The sequence below is a fragment of the Protopterus annectens genome, chromosome 2.part1 (assembly GCF_019279795.1).
Source record: "Protopterus annectens isolate FY-2018-M chromosome 2.part1, PAN1.0, whole genome shotgun sequence".
In the NCBI taxonomy this organism is placed as follows: domain Eukaryota; kingdom Metazoa; phylum Chordata; order Ceratodontiformes; family Protopteridae; genus Protopterus; species Protopterus annectens.
In genome coordinates, this window is record NC_056729.1 from 976,222,177 (window position 1) to 976,239,867 (window position 17,691).

Below are 17,691 nucleotides of genomic sequence, written 5' to 3' on the forward strand. Positions count from 1 at the left end.
AGCTAATAGTTGTTCTTAGAACTCACTCTGAAACCTCGGCAGGCTATTTTTTCTACATAACTCAAGTTCTGTGGAATCAGCTACCTTCCCTGATGTCGGACTGTTGCTCTGAGGCTTCTTTTTAAAGTGATGAAAATTTACGGACTAAAGGGCAGTCTCTTTGAACTCAGAGATATTGTTCTTAATTGTTTAGCTTAGTTTAACTGATTTGTTTTTCTAATGTACATAAATTGCTATGTTGAGTTTTTTTATAACTTAGTCATTGCTTTTCTTTATGCTTCAATGTTTTTGCACCTATTTAAGAAGCACCACAGAGCATTCCAGAATGCAGACATAAACAAACCTGTTATATCCCATTGTATCTCAGTTTATCGTGAACAGTCACTATGTTACTGATCTGTATCTTGGTGGTCTCCATCAATGATTCAGGCTTGCCTCTTGCAGGAAACATGCAGAAACCAAATTCATCACTTGAGGTGGTCTGAAAAGCCTCTAGTCTAGACTAACGAATGTTTTTTTTTAGTCATCACAAGCAGTTACAGATTTTTTTCTCTTAGGATGTGTCTTATTTGTAAACTTGTATCCAGGTCTAAACACATTCAATGTATGACTGTCTTACTATTGGCTAAATGTCAATATGTAATTTAACCAATTTATGAAGGGACATTAGTTTTGCTGTATTTTTCTATAGCTCTTGAAAATGGTTTCCCTTGTGATAATGGTTCTAGCACATCACTGACCCTCCTGGATACTATAATGGTTTATATTCCACACATTCATTCGTTATGTTATCACTATAGTAATCACACATCAGAATGGATTAATACTCTTCTATACTACCCTAAGATACAGTTCCAAACATGCAGTTCTAAGTTTTTTAGGCTTCTCTTTTCTGTCTGACCTGTGAGTTTTTCTGCTATTGCACCTCCGTCTGTCCTTCCATGTATTTCTATATCTCCCGTTTTCCTTTTTGTTTCCATTAACTCTCTTTGTATTTATAGATGAGGATATACGTGTAAAAAGCCACAGGCAAAAACATCAATTCTAACAGCAAACAATGCCCCCAAAATGGCAAATTTTTCTTCAGCTGAAAGTGTTGCTCTGATGTAGAAAGCACTTCTACTACTGTTCCAAACATGCAGTTCTAAGTTTTTTAGGCTTCTCTTTTCTGGCTGACCTGTGAGTTTTTCTGCTATTGCACCTCCGTCTGTCCTTCCATGTATTTCTATATCTCCCGTTTTCCTTTTTGTTTCCATTAACTCTCTTTGTATTTATAGATGAGGATATACGTGTAAAAAGCCACAGGCAAAAACATCAATTCTAACAGCAAACAATGCCCCCAAAATGGCAAATTTTTCTTCAGCTGAAAGTGTTGCTCTGATGTAGAAAGCACTTCTACTACTGTTCCAAACATGCAGTTCTAAGTTTTTTAGGCTTCTCTTTTCTGTCTGACCTGTGAGTTTTTCTGCTATTGCACCTCCGTCTGTCCTTCCATGTATTTCTATATCTCCCGTTTTCCTTTTTGTTTCCATTAACTCTCTTTGTATTTATAGATGAGGATATTCGTGTAAAAAGCCACAGGCAAAAACATCAATTCTAACAGCAAACAATGCCCCCAAAATGGCAAATTCTTCTTCAGCTGAAAGTGTTGCTCTGATGTAGAAAGCACTTCTACTACTGAATGCAACATTTCACAACATCACTTACATATTTTATGGGTCAGTTTTGCTTTGTCTGGTAGACAACTATGTCTTCTATTCCCCCAACAACTGAGTCAGAATGCCACAAGGATAAGTATGTTTATGAAGATGGAATATTTCGTGCAAAGAAAAGGCCTCCACATGAGGAACTCAACTTTGGTGCTTTTATGTAACACAAAAATGTGTTATGCACTAAATCATTCCCTCCCTTCATCTTTTTCCTTAGATCCCCACTCTCATTGCAGAAGAATTTTGGAATGTTAAGAAAAACTATTTTTTGGATTCTAGTGCTATCTTTAAAGACTTTCATTTCTTCGAATGTTTTTATGTCATTTCAGATAGTTATAACCACTTTTCATATCCATATCCCATGATTTGAAACATGTTACTTTGGTTGGTGCAAAATCTGTAAAAGTGTCATAGCTGATGATGTTGCATTTCAGATAGATTAATGTGTCTGATTAGCTGGAAAGAAAATGCATTCACTTGTTTCTGTGGGAGCCAGGACTTTGAATGGTAATGCACAACAAGGCATGAGTCACTAAACTACTATATTGATGGATGATAGTTTTGGATGATGAGGGCAGATTATTAGACTTTTAAATTCAGTATCTAATCATTCTTCATATCTTTACAGAGTTGCTTTTGCTTTGCCTGTTTAAACAGCAGCCAGTGCCTTGTTTGTGCCTATGGTCTATTTTACTGGGGTGCATGGAACTGCACAATGGGCTGCTGCTGTGACTGAGTTTTACCAGAAGTGGTATTGTTACTGATCCCTTTTACATCCAGGGAAGTGGAATTTTATTTATATTTAAATTCTTAGCTAAGCAGACTCCATGCAGAATGTATCCCAGCCATGGAATGAACTCTGCTATGAAGGTCATTAACTGCCATTAGCAATTTGGCATTGAAGAAGAAGCCGGAGCTACATGACATTATGTGCAATGATGCGCGTGACATCAGTAGCTCTTCCCATTTGGGGCATACAAAAATATCTCCTGGAGTGTATGATAGAGCATGTGATGTTGCAAGCTGCTCTACTACAACCAACCCATCTCTCATTTTTTACCCACCAGTGGTGAAGTCCCAGCACCAGAGGATAGTGCCCTGAATATTAAAGGTGAAAGGAGCTATAGGAGCAGGTATAGAGTTCAGCTGATGGTGAGCTAGAAAACATACAACTGGAGCAAAAACAATACTGCAAGTGCTGTGTCTATGCAGTAGAAGTGTATTGCAGTAGTCAGTTAAATGGCAGCATAACCTAAGAAAATATTATACCATGCTACTGAAATAAATTAATAATTGCCTTTTAAACTTAAACTATATTAATTCCCTGTGGAGTGATGTTACTTTGCATAATGTATAGATATATTTACAAAATCTTATGCAAAACATTTTGGCTACACAAAAGGGGTGGCAAGTTGTCCTAGTGACATCCAGGTAACCCCAGATACTGGAATTAAATTAGATTATATTGAAAAAGAACTGTCCAAACTGGATCCAAGCAAAGCACAGGGAGGAGACGGAATAAGTAACAATGATTTGAGAACACTTAAGCAAGAACTTACACTGCCATTACATGTATTATTCACTAGGTCATATAAATATAGGGAGATTCCTCAAAATTGGAGACATGCACTTATTAAACCTGTATTTAAGGACAAACCCAGAATCATATAGACCCTTAAGTCTACTTTCATGTTGTGGAAAAATAATGGAGAAGGGAATACTGGATAAGTTATTGACAGAACTGGATAGGTTGGGACTTGAAACCATATATCAGTATGCATATGATAAAAATAGATATATTACCACCTGTAACATAATGTTCTATAACAATATAATAACAGCTATGAATGAAAAATTGTGCTCTGATGTGATTTATATAGATTTAACTTCAGCATTTGACAGGGTAATACACAAAACATTGATCAATAAATTAGTACAACTAGGTATTGATGTACTGTTGATAAGATGGATAGCTGCATGGCTTACAAATAGGGCATGGCAAGTATCACACACCAACTGGACAGGTGAAATCCTTGGTTACAGTCAAGGTGTCCCACAGGGCTCTGTACTAGGCTCTTACTTGTTTAGATTGTATCTTTCAGACCTTACTTTTTCATCTGAGGTGTTCTACAGTCTATATGCTGATGACCTGAAATTGGGTAAACTGATTACAAGTGTTACAGATAAGGCATGTCTGCAAAATAATTTGACTAAATTGACCATTTGAGCACAGGAGAATAATATGTTGATAAATACATCAAAAACTAAGCATATGAGATTTGGGAGACATAAACTGAAAGGTGAATATTTAATACAGCACACATTGATTGAAACTGTAGACTCATTTAAGGACCTGGGTATATGGGTAGATTCAGCTATGAGTTTTTCTAATCATATCAACCAATTGGCTAATGATAGTTATAGAACTATAAGTTGTATAAAAAGATTTATAAAGTCTAGGAAATCAAACATAATGAAGTCATTGTTTGTTAGTTACATTAGACCCAAACTTGAGTATGGAATAACAATATGGAAACCCTATAAGAAAACAAGCATGAATAAACTGGAAAGAGTACAGCGGAAATATACCAAGGGCATCCATGGATGTGAAAATCTAAGTTATTATGTTGTTGTTGTGTCTTTCGGCTTTTCCCAGTTAGGGGTCGCCACAGTGGAACTCCGGTCCGCTAATGATTGGCAGTAGATTTTTACGTGCCGAGTTGCCAGCTCTGATGCAGAACCTTCAATGAAGGTATGCCCCATTCACACATGTCTCCACACAGAAGACGCTCTAGCTGACAATCGAACAGGACGTCATACTGTGAGGCGACAACGCTACTGCAGCACCACCACCGCAGTTAATCTAAGTTATTATGAAAGACTAAAATATCTGAACTTGTACGGTGTCTCTTACAGATATTTAAGAGGAGATCTTATTCAGGTATATAGGGCATTTAGGGACGACTACCTCTGAGAATGTTTGGGGTTATCAAAAAGTACTAGAGAATCGTCAGATAACCTATGTAGAAGATTCTATAGGAATGAGAAGTGTACTAATTGGTTCACTGACAGAGTAGCTGATACATGGAACAGACTAACAAATTACATTAAAGCAAGTACTAGTTTAGATATTTTTTAAGAACAGCCTGGACATTTATTATGGGAACAAGTGTTTTGGCATATTGACAAGCTAGAAGGGCTTAATGCCCGTGCTTGAAACATTTGTATGTATGTATGTATGTATGTATGTATGTATGTATGTATGTAATGTAAGTCTAGATAAAGATGATAAGGAAATGTACCAAGGGAAAGGATTACTTCAAAAATACATTTTAAAATAATTTCTAACATGTATGACCAGAGTATTCATCCCTAACATGGAAGAGATCCTATCACACATAACATGTTTCTCACTACAATGACAGCAGTCAAGGAGATGCCTGTTTGTTTTAGGAAATGAATATGACAATTTCAGAATTCCAGTCTTTCTCCTCTGTATTGCCAATGATTATTCAAACCTACTAACCTATCTCTTAAAGGACAAAAATGCAGTCTTCTAGCTTTGTTGTCTTCTCATGGTAGCCTTCACTGAAATACTGATTAACTTGTCTATCTTCTATGTGAGTTTGCCTAAGCAGTCTGTGTGCTGTTGTTGCACATTCTGTCTAACTTTTAAAATGCAACATTCAGTACTACAGTTTACTGTAATAGTATGAAAGTATGGCTGAACTGTTTATTGACATGGTTTTGTATCCATTCTTCCATGTATCATTTGAAAATTTAAATATTCATTTTTTATGTTTTGTGCCACTGAAATCTTGTCCATCAACGTGATTGTTAGATTCAGTTCTGTGGAAGATAACACATGATAAAGCATATGGACTTGTCTTGAGACAGTATTTTGATATTATGAAATTCACCTTCAAACATTTTTTTGAAGATCTGATATTCAGACTTTACTTTTGTTGTCTCTAGATACCATCATCACATATTCATTGTGATTCAGAAATGTTTGCTTCATAAGGAACATCAAGAAAATATCATCTGAAGGGCATAGTATGAGGCAAAAAAACTTACTGCACATGGACATGATGAAAAATGGCTTAATCCGGGGTTGCTTATCTGTGCCTGAAGTCTGACATTTTGCTCAGTACAATGTGACATTTAAGAATGAAAGGCTAGCACTGTGGAAATGTGCTCAGCTGTTCCAGTAACACTGTTCAGAAAACATTGTCAGCAACCATGGAAAATCTGGGAATGGTAGTTTAGATAATACATTTAATCCTTTGCAGTGATTACTTGAAATAATATCTAAATTGCATCTTGGCCCTATGAGACATTAGTCAAGTAAAAAAATATATATGCATATGAAATTCCAAGTGTAAAGAAAAAAGTGGTTCAGAAATTATTGCATTTTTCCTTTCTGTTGCTGTGGAGTTTAGGCGCTAATACGGCAGTTTCTTATTTACAACGTCTTTGCTTTTGTTGACTATGTGATGTTATTTGTTACTAGGGAAGACAAGATAATACGTCTACCACTGGGTAAAAGCTAAGCAATAAAAAGCTCACTCTGCTCTCATGTTATTCGATAAAGAGGAATGGCTTTATGAAGAATGGAAGCTTCTAATGTCAGCAACAGACTCACTGACACATATTTACATGAGAATTCACCATCTGTATCACCCTTAAAACTAACTACTAGCACAAATGAAAAAGGAATCATACTTCTAACAAAAATAGATCTTACCAACCTGAAACCCATTTTCAGCCAGTTGTAAAATATCTTAATAGGGAACTATACAGATACAATGCTTCACAGATGATATTCATCTTTATAAAATAGCTGTATAGAATGACTAAGTCACTGTGAAACTATAGATTGATAAAAACACATACCAGGTGCAAAATGAGTAAGGATTTCTAATAGAAAGGAAAAAGTCATCCACAGTAGCTCTTTAAAAACTGTCAGTCACGATGGGTGAAAAAGGTCCTTTACTACTTTGATCTACTGTCTCTGTTTCTCCTAGGGCAAATACAACTAACAAAAAGGAAGCTGTGACATTAAGCAGCACTTCCAAAAGACTCAAGAGCCATTCAGCTTGAAAATCTGTAAGAAATGTACAGACTCTGTTCTAAAAGACAGAGCTGTAGGGCAAATCTGAGATATGACACTGCAGGTGACATAAGGTCTGCGCTGAGTAGCAATCACACTCAAAACATATTGGATTATCAATAATTCATAGTAAACTCATTTTTTTATCCATGAGCTACATACTTGCAATTTGGAGGAAAGCTAAGGCTGACTATTTTACATCTGAAACTCCACCATACAATAGATCAAGATTAGGTGAATGGCTGCATTGTTCTATTTTTACAGTATGACATGTCTCACAAGCGAATCTTATGTAATTATGAGTCATAGTTTATAGATACTACATTACTAAGTCATCAGGAAATGTGGATGTTACTTATAAAGGCACAGCGGTAGAAACGTGTGAGATTACAAGCATGTCAAAATAAGATGCTGGGGAAATGGTCATTGCTGGCATTGTCGGATTAAAGGTGCCCACTGTATGCATGTTTGGTCCTGCTCCCACAACCAAGCAATTTGGAGTAAGGTTCACTCTTCTGCCACGTCTGTTGTTATGCATGCTTTAGAACTGTAGTGCTCCAGTCTCAGTGCAACACTCATGGCAGCCATGACAGAATAACATGAACATTTCTGTCAGCTTTGAAGTCAGTAAAACTAATTCTTCCTGTATCAGATGTTAACTTTTGGATTTCGAGCATGGTTACATCTTTTAAAGTCAACAATCTCGGCTATCATCTAAACTGGAAACACTTGTCTGATGATATTACCAAAGGTTTGCACTATTACAGTAATGGACTTTCCAAAACCTTGAATAAGGACTCAGACATAGTTAACCTAAATAACTTTTGTTGCATATTTTTAGGCTTGGGAAATACATTGTAGATATAATTTGAACAAAATGTTATTTTTGTTGCTTGTATGTGTTTTGTTATATATTGTTGGTTCAATAAAGGTATTTCACAAAAATGAAAAAAATATATAAATAAATACAGACTTTACAGCTCTAATTCAACACTAGCACATTATAATGCATTGAGCACAACACAGAGAACCTGTAAAACATGAAAAAATTCTGGGAATTTACTTCTCAGCTGAGGGGCATATTAGATAAATTAAATTAAACAGTATGTACCTATCATCTATCTATCTATCTATCTATCTATCTATCTATCTATCTATCTATCTATCTATCTATCTATCTATCTGTCTATCTATATATCTAGCTCTCCACTTGTCTATCTAGACATCCACCCCTCTATTGTAACGATCTGGACAACTTCTACAAATTAATGTTGAATTTCTGCGATGCTTAATAACTATGCAACAAGCAAACAAAACGCTTTGAATTTCAATATTCTTAACATGTAGGAGCTCCTCAAGTAATACAAGCCTTTCTTGTGAGAAAGTTATAATACTGTATATAAACAAAATTCTAAACAGTGCATGTAGTGAGTAACTGTTTCTTGTTTGATATACTACAATCAAGCACAGTTGGTAATCCAGTTCTTACAGTTAACCCAGTTTGTGCAAAGTGTTGTGATATTTATGTTAACATTAGTGGTATTATATCCTTGATGCAAGATAATGTATATCTGCAGGACAAAGAATGCATCAGCATGTGGATCAAGCTGATTACATTCCAAAATAAGCAACATGTAGTGAGCTTGTTGTACACTTTTTAGACATCAGGAAAGAAAATTATATATACATTTTAAAGCTGCTATGATCAACTCTCAGTGCAGCAGATATGGCAGCCATGACAGAATAGATCTGGATGTGTCTGACAGCTTTGAAGGTTGTAATATACTTTGACAACCATATGCCAAAGTGAGGTATCTAACAGCTTTTGAAGCTTTTTATTGGTCAGTGGTACAGTTCACTTCTGGTTGCTGTCATAGTGGCAGTGATATGTTTCTTACAACATTAAAGCTTTAAAACACTTTGCAGTCCTACATCCCCCCTCCTACAACTACTAGTAATTCTGAATGGTAAAACTCCATGTACTACAAAGAATTATGATTATGGGTGAATATTAAGTTAACTACATTGAAAGGCCATTTCAAGCATAGCCAATAACTCAAGGTCAGGATAAAACCCTGTACTTTGTGTCTGTGAGGTGAAGCCCTTAACCATTATGCCAAACCAATCGGAATTATGATTATGGGTGAATATTAAGTTAACTACCTTGAAAGGCCATTTCAAGCATAACCAATAACCCAAGGTCAGGATAAAACCCTGTACTTTGTGTCTGTGAGGTGAAGCCCTTAACCATTATGCCAAACCAATCTCTAATTATAGCCAGCAAGGTATGTGTTCTAGAAATTGGTGTCAAGATGGATCTCTCAAGCTTTACTTTATTCTGCTTTCAAGGTACATTTTTTGACATTCATTTCTTGAATGCGTAACTGATTTGTCATCATCAGAGATATGGTTGTAATCCTTCATGGTATTATGCTAACAACTTAAAATATGAGGTATTTAGAAAAATTGGCCATGTAGTAGCAAGTACAAGCATGAGCTAATATGTACACCAGGAATAAATTCCTTTTATATAATGTATGATGAACATTATATGGTTAAACTATTAGTCAACTAACCAAATAGACTAATATACTGTGCAAAGTTTGATATTATTTAAAAACTGTGCTACTATTGGTTCTATAACATTTGTCATCATCTTCTCAGGAAGCTTGAATTTCTAATTATTTTCTTGTAATTGTACTATTTTATTGTTCTTATTTCAGATGGTTTAACTTTGGTTGTAATATATGCTGAATTGTTGTATTATTTGTTGGAGCTTCTTTCCCCAGGACTCCACTGGAAATGTGTTGTTAGCTCAGTCAGATTATCCTTGGCAGTAAACGTAAAAAGAAATAAAATAAAAAGTAACTGCATGCATTGCACAAAACATATAAAGTGACATTGTGTAAAACATACATTATGAAGACAGGAAATAGAAAGACAATGAAACATGTCTGGTGGGAGGCTGGCATAATGGTTAAGGTGTTTACCTTACAAACACAAGGGGCATAGTTTGATTCTTATATCAGGTAATTGGCTAGGCTTAAAATGGCCCACAAGGGCAGTTAGCCTAGTACTAACCTATGAACACATGAATTCTGAGAAAAATAAGCGTATACTTTTAAATTCTGCAATACTTGATAATGCCAGTGCACAACTACAAAATTTGTACCAACACAAATTAACTAAAATGTACCGAAATAATGCAAACACATTTAACATGCAGGTATGTACATGAGGAAGACATGTTGAGCTAGTACATTTGGAGAGAAAAGTGGCATTATGAGAACATTTCAATAGTAACAGTGCAGACATTATGTATATTGCCATGTGTTCAGGTTGTGATGGCTCCTATGTAGAGAAGACCACATAGAAGCTGTTGTCATGTATTTATGTATATTATTATGCAAATAAACAAAAGAGTGACAGAAATTCTCTTTATATGCATTCACACAAGTTTACAAAAGATGGTGGAAGTATGCACTCATTGAGGTAGAAAAGGTAGAATTATAGGTTCATAGGTTCATACTAGGCTATCTGCCCTAGGGCATTTATAAGCCTAGCCAGAGTGTGTTTGGCTTTCGCCACCCATTTTAAATGAATTTTGTAATGCCCTTTTTCGAGGTTAGTATACTGTGCCTCTGTCTACCAGTGACACAGCAGTGATACCCAGGGAAAACCTACGATCTCCCATCCACTCATCAAGACTCCTCTTGAGGAGAGTCAGTGAGGGACTCTGCCTAACCTGGACTGGGATTTTATTCCAGAGTGAAGGGAGCCTCTGGGTTATGAATCTGTCCCTCCAGCATGTCTTATTTATTTCAGTGCTGAGGTTCAAGTCTCTCGAGCACGTAGCTCGATGGGATTTGGATTTTCTGAGGTGCAGCATGTCCATTAATTCCAGGTTGGACATGGCTTTATACGTCAGGCACAGATCGCCTCTGAGCAGGCGGTATGTCACTGAGTAGAGCTGGAGTTTCTTTAACCAGACAGCATATGGCATCTGTTTGAGCCCTTTGATCCTCTTGGTGAGGTACTTTTGGGGGTTTTTCCAGTTGCTGCAGGTGTCTGGTAAGGTACATCCCAAAAGGGGCATTGTACTCAATTATGGGCCTGATGAGGGATGAGTAAAGAGGCACGATGACCTCCCCTGATCTAGATGTGAATCCCTTCATGATTAGGTGGGCTATATAAAATGTTTTTCTAACCACTTTGGCCACGTGGTTGTCAAATGAGAGATTGCTATCAACTTGGGTCCCCAGGTCCCTAATTACTTTTTCCGTACTTAAAGGATTACCACCTATGTGGTCAGGTCCAGTATGTTTTCCCCTCTTGTGGGAGTTGTAACAAGTTGTTCCATAGCATTTGAGTTTATAAATTATAGGAACCTTTGGGCTAGGGTGTTGGAGCTAGAGTAATGCTCCCAGTCTTTGTTTTTGCCAAAGGGGATGACTATACACTTTTTGGCGTTTAGCTTGAGGCCATGGCTCTGGCACCAGTTGTCTGTTTCTATGAGGCCCTTTTGTAGGATGCTTGTGTCGGCTGGATAGTTGATTATGGCGCCCAGTTTGCAGTCATCTGTGAACTTGGTCAGCCACAGTCCTTCCGTGTTGGCCTGTACCTCCGAGAAATATATACCAAACAAGAGAGGTCCCAGGAATGAGCCTTGTGGGATGCCACTTGTAACTGGTTTGGAGTCTGACATGGCTCCAGCAATTCTAACCATGTGGGTTCTGTCCTTGAGCCAGTTTGCAACCCATCTAGTGACATAGGGGTTTATATTTAAGCTGGTGAGCTTATCTATAATGCCCGAGTGGGGTATTGTATCAAAGGCTTTTGCGAGGTCCAGGTAGGCTGTGTGGACCACCTTCCCCTCATCAATGGCCTTGGTGACTGTTTCAAAGAAATCGACCAGGTTTAAGAGGCAGGATCTGCCCTTAACAAAGCCGAACTGGGTAGGATCCAGTGCCTGTAGGTCCCCAATATCTTTATTTATGAGATCCACGATGATCCTTTCCATAGCTTTGCAGACCAAGCTAGTCAGGCTTATGGGGCGATAGTTTCCGGGATCTGTTGAGGCACCACCTTTGTGGAGAGGGACCACTGTTGCTGTACGCCACTCTTTGGGTAGATATCCTGTAGTAAGGCTGAGATTGAACAGTAGTTTTATGGTTGGGTTGAGCTCTTCTTGGAGTTCATGTAGGACGCAGCCTGGGACACCGTCTGGTCCCATTGATGCTGTGTTTTTTGCTTTGGAGTGGGCGGCTCTTACCTGAGCATCTGAGATGTCAGGGGGGCAGCACTGTGCTGGGATAGATATTTGCTCTTTTGGTGGGGAGGGGGGGAGAAGTTTTTGCTGAACCTGTCAGCTAGGATGTTGGCAATGTCTGTGGGTCGGTGTATTTTTTGTCATTTTGGACTAATTCTGAGCATATCTGGGAATTCCCACCCAGGTTCTTAACATAACTAAAGAAAGCCTTGTGATTATCCTTAGTGTCCTGTGCAGTTTTTCTCTTGAAGCTGGCCTTAGATGATTTTATGAGTGCCAATAGTTTTTGCTAATACTTATCAGAGATGCCTTCCCTTTTTGGGATTTTGCTCTATCATGTAGTAGCTTCCTCCTTCTATTGTATAGTTTGTTTATGGCTGGGGTCCACCAGACAGGACGCCTGCCTTTGGAGGATTGGGTCTTGGTTTTATTTGGGATTGCATGATCCGTGCATTCCTGAAGGTGTTCATAGAATGCGTTTATAAAGGATTCTGCGGACAGGGCCGTATTTTCTACAGGCCCGGGGGCTTTGGAGGATTCCACCTCGGTTTTGAGGAGTGTGAAATTTGCTTTAGAGAAATTTTTCACTGTGGTTTTCTGGGCAGGGCGTGGGGTCGGGATGTGAATATCCAGTGAGATTAGTTTATGGTTTGATCTTACCAGTGAGGGATACACTTCTGGTCTGGAGCATAGTGTCCCCATGTTGGTGATGATCAGGTCCAGTATGTTTTCCCCTCTTGTGGGAGTTGTAACAAGTTGTTCCATAGCATTTGAGTTTATAAATTCTAGGAACCTTTGGGCTATGGTGTTGGAGCTAGAGTAATGCTCCCAGTCTATGTTTGGGTAGTTGAAGTCACCCAATATAATGATGTTTGGAGAGACCTTCATATTTTCCAGTGTTCTCAGGAAGGCCGAGTGGGGTTCCTGGGTTTGGGAGGGTGGTCTGTAGCAGGCTATAAACTGGAAGGCAGTTTTACCCACAGTTAGTTGCACATGGATAGTCTCTGATGCTTCGTGCTGTGCCACCAACCTGGAGGTGTGGGTATCTTTGACAAATATTGATACTCCCCCTCCTTTTGTGGTTCAGTCCAAGTTTTGGGGCCGAAAAGCATGGTATGAGGTATAACCTGGTAGTGCTGGCGTGCTCTCGGGAGCCTTGAACCAGGTTTCTGTTACTGCACAGATATTGATGTTCTCTATGCTAAGGAGAGTTTCGAGTGCATGCATCTTGAGGTTTAGACTTCTGGCGTTGAGTAGCATTACTCTTAGTTTCTTATCCCTTGTGATACCTATGGAGGTGGGTTTGTCTTTTGAGCCTTGCCTAAAAAAGACACTATGGGGGTGGCAAGAGCCTTTGCCAATATCCGAAAGCCCAGGGGTGATAGGTGCAAGCCATCCCTAGCGAAGCATTGTGGCTTGTCGAGCATGTCATCCCAGGCTGACAGGCATTGGATCCCCTTTGAATGTCACCAATACTTAAGCCAATTGTTGAAATTGATCATCTTGTTTTCATATTGTGGCATCATTCTTGGTGAGAGTAAGATGCTACTCAAGGTCAGGGTCATACCGGCCTGAACTACATGCTCAGCGAGCTCCTCTATGTCTCTTTTCATGTAGTCCAGGGAGGTACGTCTCAGGTCATTCACACCAGCATGGACAATGACTAAGTCATATTTGTACTTGCCTTGGAGTGACCTGAGTGCTTGTGTTATGTGTCAGATCCTAGCGCCCAACAGGCAGCTCACCATGACCTTCTCCTTGTTCAGCCTGATGAGCGGGACGTCAGTGTACCTGACGATAGAGTCACCTATTACAAGTGTATTAGGTGTGTCGTTTAGCCTTAAGGGCTGTGACTGTTCGGCACACTGGCTTTGTGAGCTATGTGTTGCATGTGTTTTGTTTTGGGGTAGCGGTTGCTTGGGTGTCTGCTTTGGAGGTCTCTGCTGCTTAGGCAGATTTTTATTTAGAGCCTCCGAGTATGTTTTTGTGTGTTTATGTGTTTGGTTTGCTGTCGTGGTAGTTCTATGTGAGACTGGAATTGTAGTGAGTGTGGTTTCCTTCTCCTCGTAACTGGTTACGCCAGTACTGAGTTGAGAGAGCTTAGCCTCCAGTTTGGCTATATGGTTGCATCTCTCACATGTGTTGGAATTTGTTGGGAGGAGGAGAGGGTTGTTTGTGTACATGAGGCAGTTGTAACATTGCCTCAAGATTCCCAGGTTCACCAGCTGGACCAGAGAGGAGATTGACAGCTGACCTTTGGACATGCTAGAATAGTATTGGGAATTCCTTTATAATTGAAAAAAAGGGCCAAATGGGGAACAAGGTACTCAAGGGGAGTTTGTGAGGGTGTAGTGCTTTTAATTGTTTAGTGCTGACTTATATAATTGCTTTAGTGAGCAAGTGCCAGGCTTTAGAGTAGGAATAGGGTGTTTATTATGAGAATTAGATCAGTTCTAAGGGAAAATTTGAAGAGCACACTTTGTGGAACCGGGAAAGGTTTAAACCCAATTAAGTGGTGCTGCCTGATGTTCCGCTATGCACAAAATCGCTAAAGCGGGTTTTATACAGGATGACTTGAAAGAGCTAGAAATTGGCCCAAAACGTCCAATAGACTACCAGATTCTTTTGCTGGGAACACTCCTCCAGGTAGAGATAGGTTGCTCTAAGCTCCCCACTGCCACTGGTGAACAAAGAAGCCTCCCTTTATCCTAGAAAGGAAATGGGTAACACAGGAACTTTCCAAAAGTCCAGGGTACAGCAAAGCCTGTATTTGGACTACTCTAGGTCAGGATAGGCGGGAAACAAGGATAATTTTTTATTTATTTTTTTTTTTGCAACAAACAGCAGGAAAATGCAATAAATATGTAACATAGGCTAGCGCACTTGAGTGTGTAGCCTCAACGGGTAAATGCAACAAACAGGACAAACTTTAAATTACAAGTGCAAAAGCGCGCTAAAGCTGGCTTTAAAGCAGGGGGTTAGAAAGAGATAGGAAATGGCCCAAAATGGCCAATAAGCTACAAGTCACTGGGCTGGAACCACTCCTCAAGGGACAGATAGGCTGCTCAGAGCTCCCCACTCCCACTGGTGAACAAAGAAGCTTCCTCCTATCCAAACAAGGATATGGGCAACACAGGAACTATGACATAGCCCAGAGATCAGCAATACCTAAAGACTGGACTATTCTAGTTCAGTAAAGGCGGGAAACAAGGATATTCATTTTTTTTAAGGGGCAGAAATTAGGTACAGAAACACAGTAAATGCTTTAATTTGGCTAGCGCATTTGAGTGTGTAGTCTACCAGTTGCCTGTATCACTCTGCAGGACACCACAAGGAGCTGTGCGGAGTTGTCTACAATAACAAACTTTTTAAATCACAGATTCGCTGAAAAAAAAACTGGTGTTTTAGGCAGAATTAGTTAAGACAGCAAGAAAAGCAGAAAAGTTATACTTAATCACTCCAAAGTTACTCTTTTGTCTCTCTGCTGCTGTAGACTCTGCAGAACACCTGGAAGGCACTTGCTGAGTGGAATGCAAGTGTAAAAACTGTGCAAATGAGGTTTTTATAGCAGGGAAGTGAAAGAGATAGAAATTAGCCCAAAATGGCCAATAAACTACTAACTTCCTGGCTGAAACCACTCCTCCAGGGACAGATAGGCTGCACAAAGCTCCCCTCTCTCACAGGTGAACAGAGAAACTTCCTTCTTTCCAAGTAAGGTAATGGCAACACAGAAACTTGTAACACAGCCCTGGATTCAGCAATAACCTGAAAACTGGACTATACTAGTTCAGAAAGGTGGGAAACTAGTATATAATTTTTTTCAGAAAATAGAGCAGATACAATCAAAATTAGCCCAAAAAGGCCAATAAACTACCAACTTCTGGGCTGAAACCAATCCTCCAGGGACAGATAGCCTGCTCAAAGCTCCCCTCTCTCACAGGTGAACAGTGAAACTTCCTTCTATCCAAGTAAGGTATGGCAACACAGAAACTTGTAACACAACCCTGTATTCAGCAATAACATGAAAACTGGACTATACTAGTTCAGAAAGGCGAGAAAGAAGTATATATATATATATTTCTTTCCAGAAAATAGAGCAGATACAATCAAAACAACACTTTACCCAATTGACCAGTTTAAAAGCTTAAAACTGAGCTATGTTCCAGCAGTCTTCAATCAGACAAGTTCTAAATGCACAGTCCTGCCACTAGGGTACAGAGAAACCTTCTCCAAAAAAGACTGCCTGGGTCAGTGCACAATTCATACAAACAAAGCTAGATCAAGCCAGCCTGAATCTAGTCTATGCTACAGCAAACAAGGCATACTGATTTCAGAAAGAAACAGTTCAAGTAAGCATGCGTAATAAGCCTTTAACCATAAATTCCCAGCTCAGAAGGGCAGAATCTAGCCTCTCCTCCCACAAGAGTGCAGACCACAAACCTTCTTAATGTAAAATAACTGGCCTGAAGCCCAAGTCCTTAACCTAGAACTAATACACTTTTAGAATAACAGACACTGAGCCTACAATCAGCAGGTCCCAACTTAGAAGGATGTACACTACCTGTCCTGCCACAACAGTGCAGACCACAAACCTTCCTAATGTAAAACAACTGGTTTGAAGCCCAGGTGCTTAAACCAAGGGCCTTAGAATAACAGTTACAGTTTAATCAGGCTACTAACAAGCAGTAATAAAGGCAACAGAATAAATTTAATTGAGTACTTTTAAAAGAGGCAAAAGCAAAATAAGGCAATAAAGTAGGAAGAAACACAAATACAGTAAGGCAGATGAAGTGCAAATTTTTTTTTTTTGAGATGGAGGAAACAGAGCAGATTAAGATACTATAGGGGAATGCCCTTCCCAAGTGCTTTCTCTGTACACTGTAGAGGAGATGGGACTGGTAAGAGTATCCAAAATCAAAGTATGATCTCACTGTACTCAGTTGAGTGAGCGAATGAGATGGGTCCAGGAGGAGTGTGCAAAAAGAGATTTACAGCAGGGGCGGGCAATTCCAAAGCCACCAAGAATAACACCACAACAAGAAACAGGGAGGGGGGTCGGAAACTACTGCAGAGATTCAGAGACACACACACAATATTTAGTGAATCCAAGACACACAATATTTACTCACTCAAATCTTAAATAAGTGCAGAAAATATACTTAAATCAGCTTATGTCCAGTTGAAATATGCAGACAAGTCTCAGTAGCCAGCAACTCGATTTAAAATGATTACTAGAAATGTAACCAACACAGGTTTTAATGGTAGCAGAAACCCCCAAGCTAATTAACAGTAACAAAGGAATTTCAAAGCAGTCTAACAACTACTGCAGAGATTCAGAGACACACACAATATTTAGTGAATCCAAGACACACAATATTTACTCACTCAAATCTTAAATAAGTGCAGAAAATATACTTAAATCAGCTTATGTCCAGTTTAAATATGCAAACAAGTCTCAGTAGCCAGCAACTCGATTTAAAATGATTAATAGAAATGTAACCAACACAGATTTTAATGCTAGCAGAAACCCCCAAGCTAATTAACCATAACAAAGGAATTTCAAAGCAGTCTAACAACTACTGCAGAGATTCAGAGACACA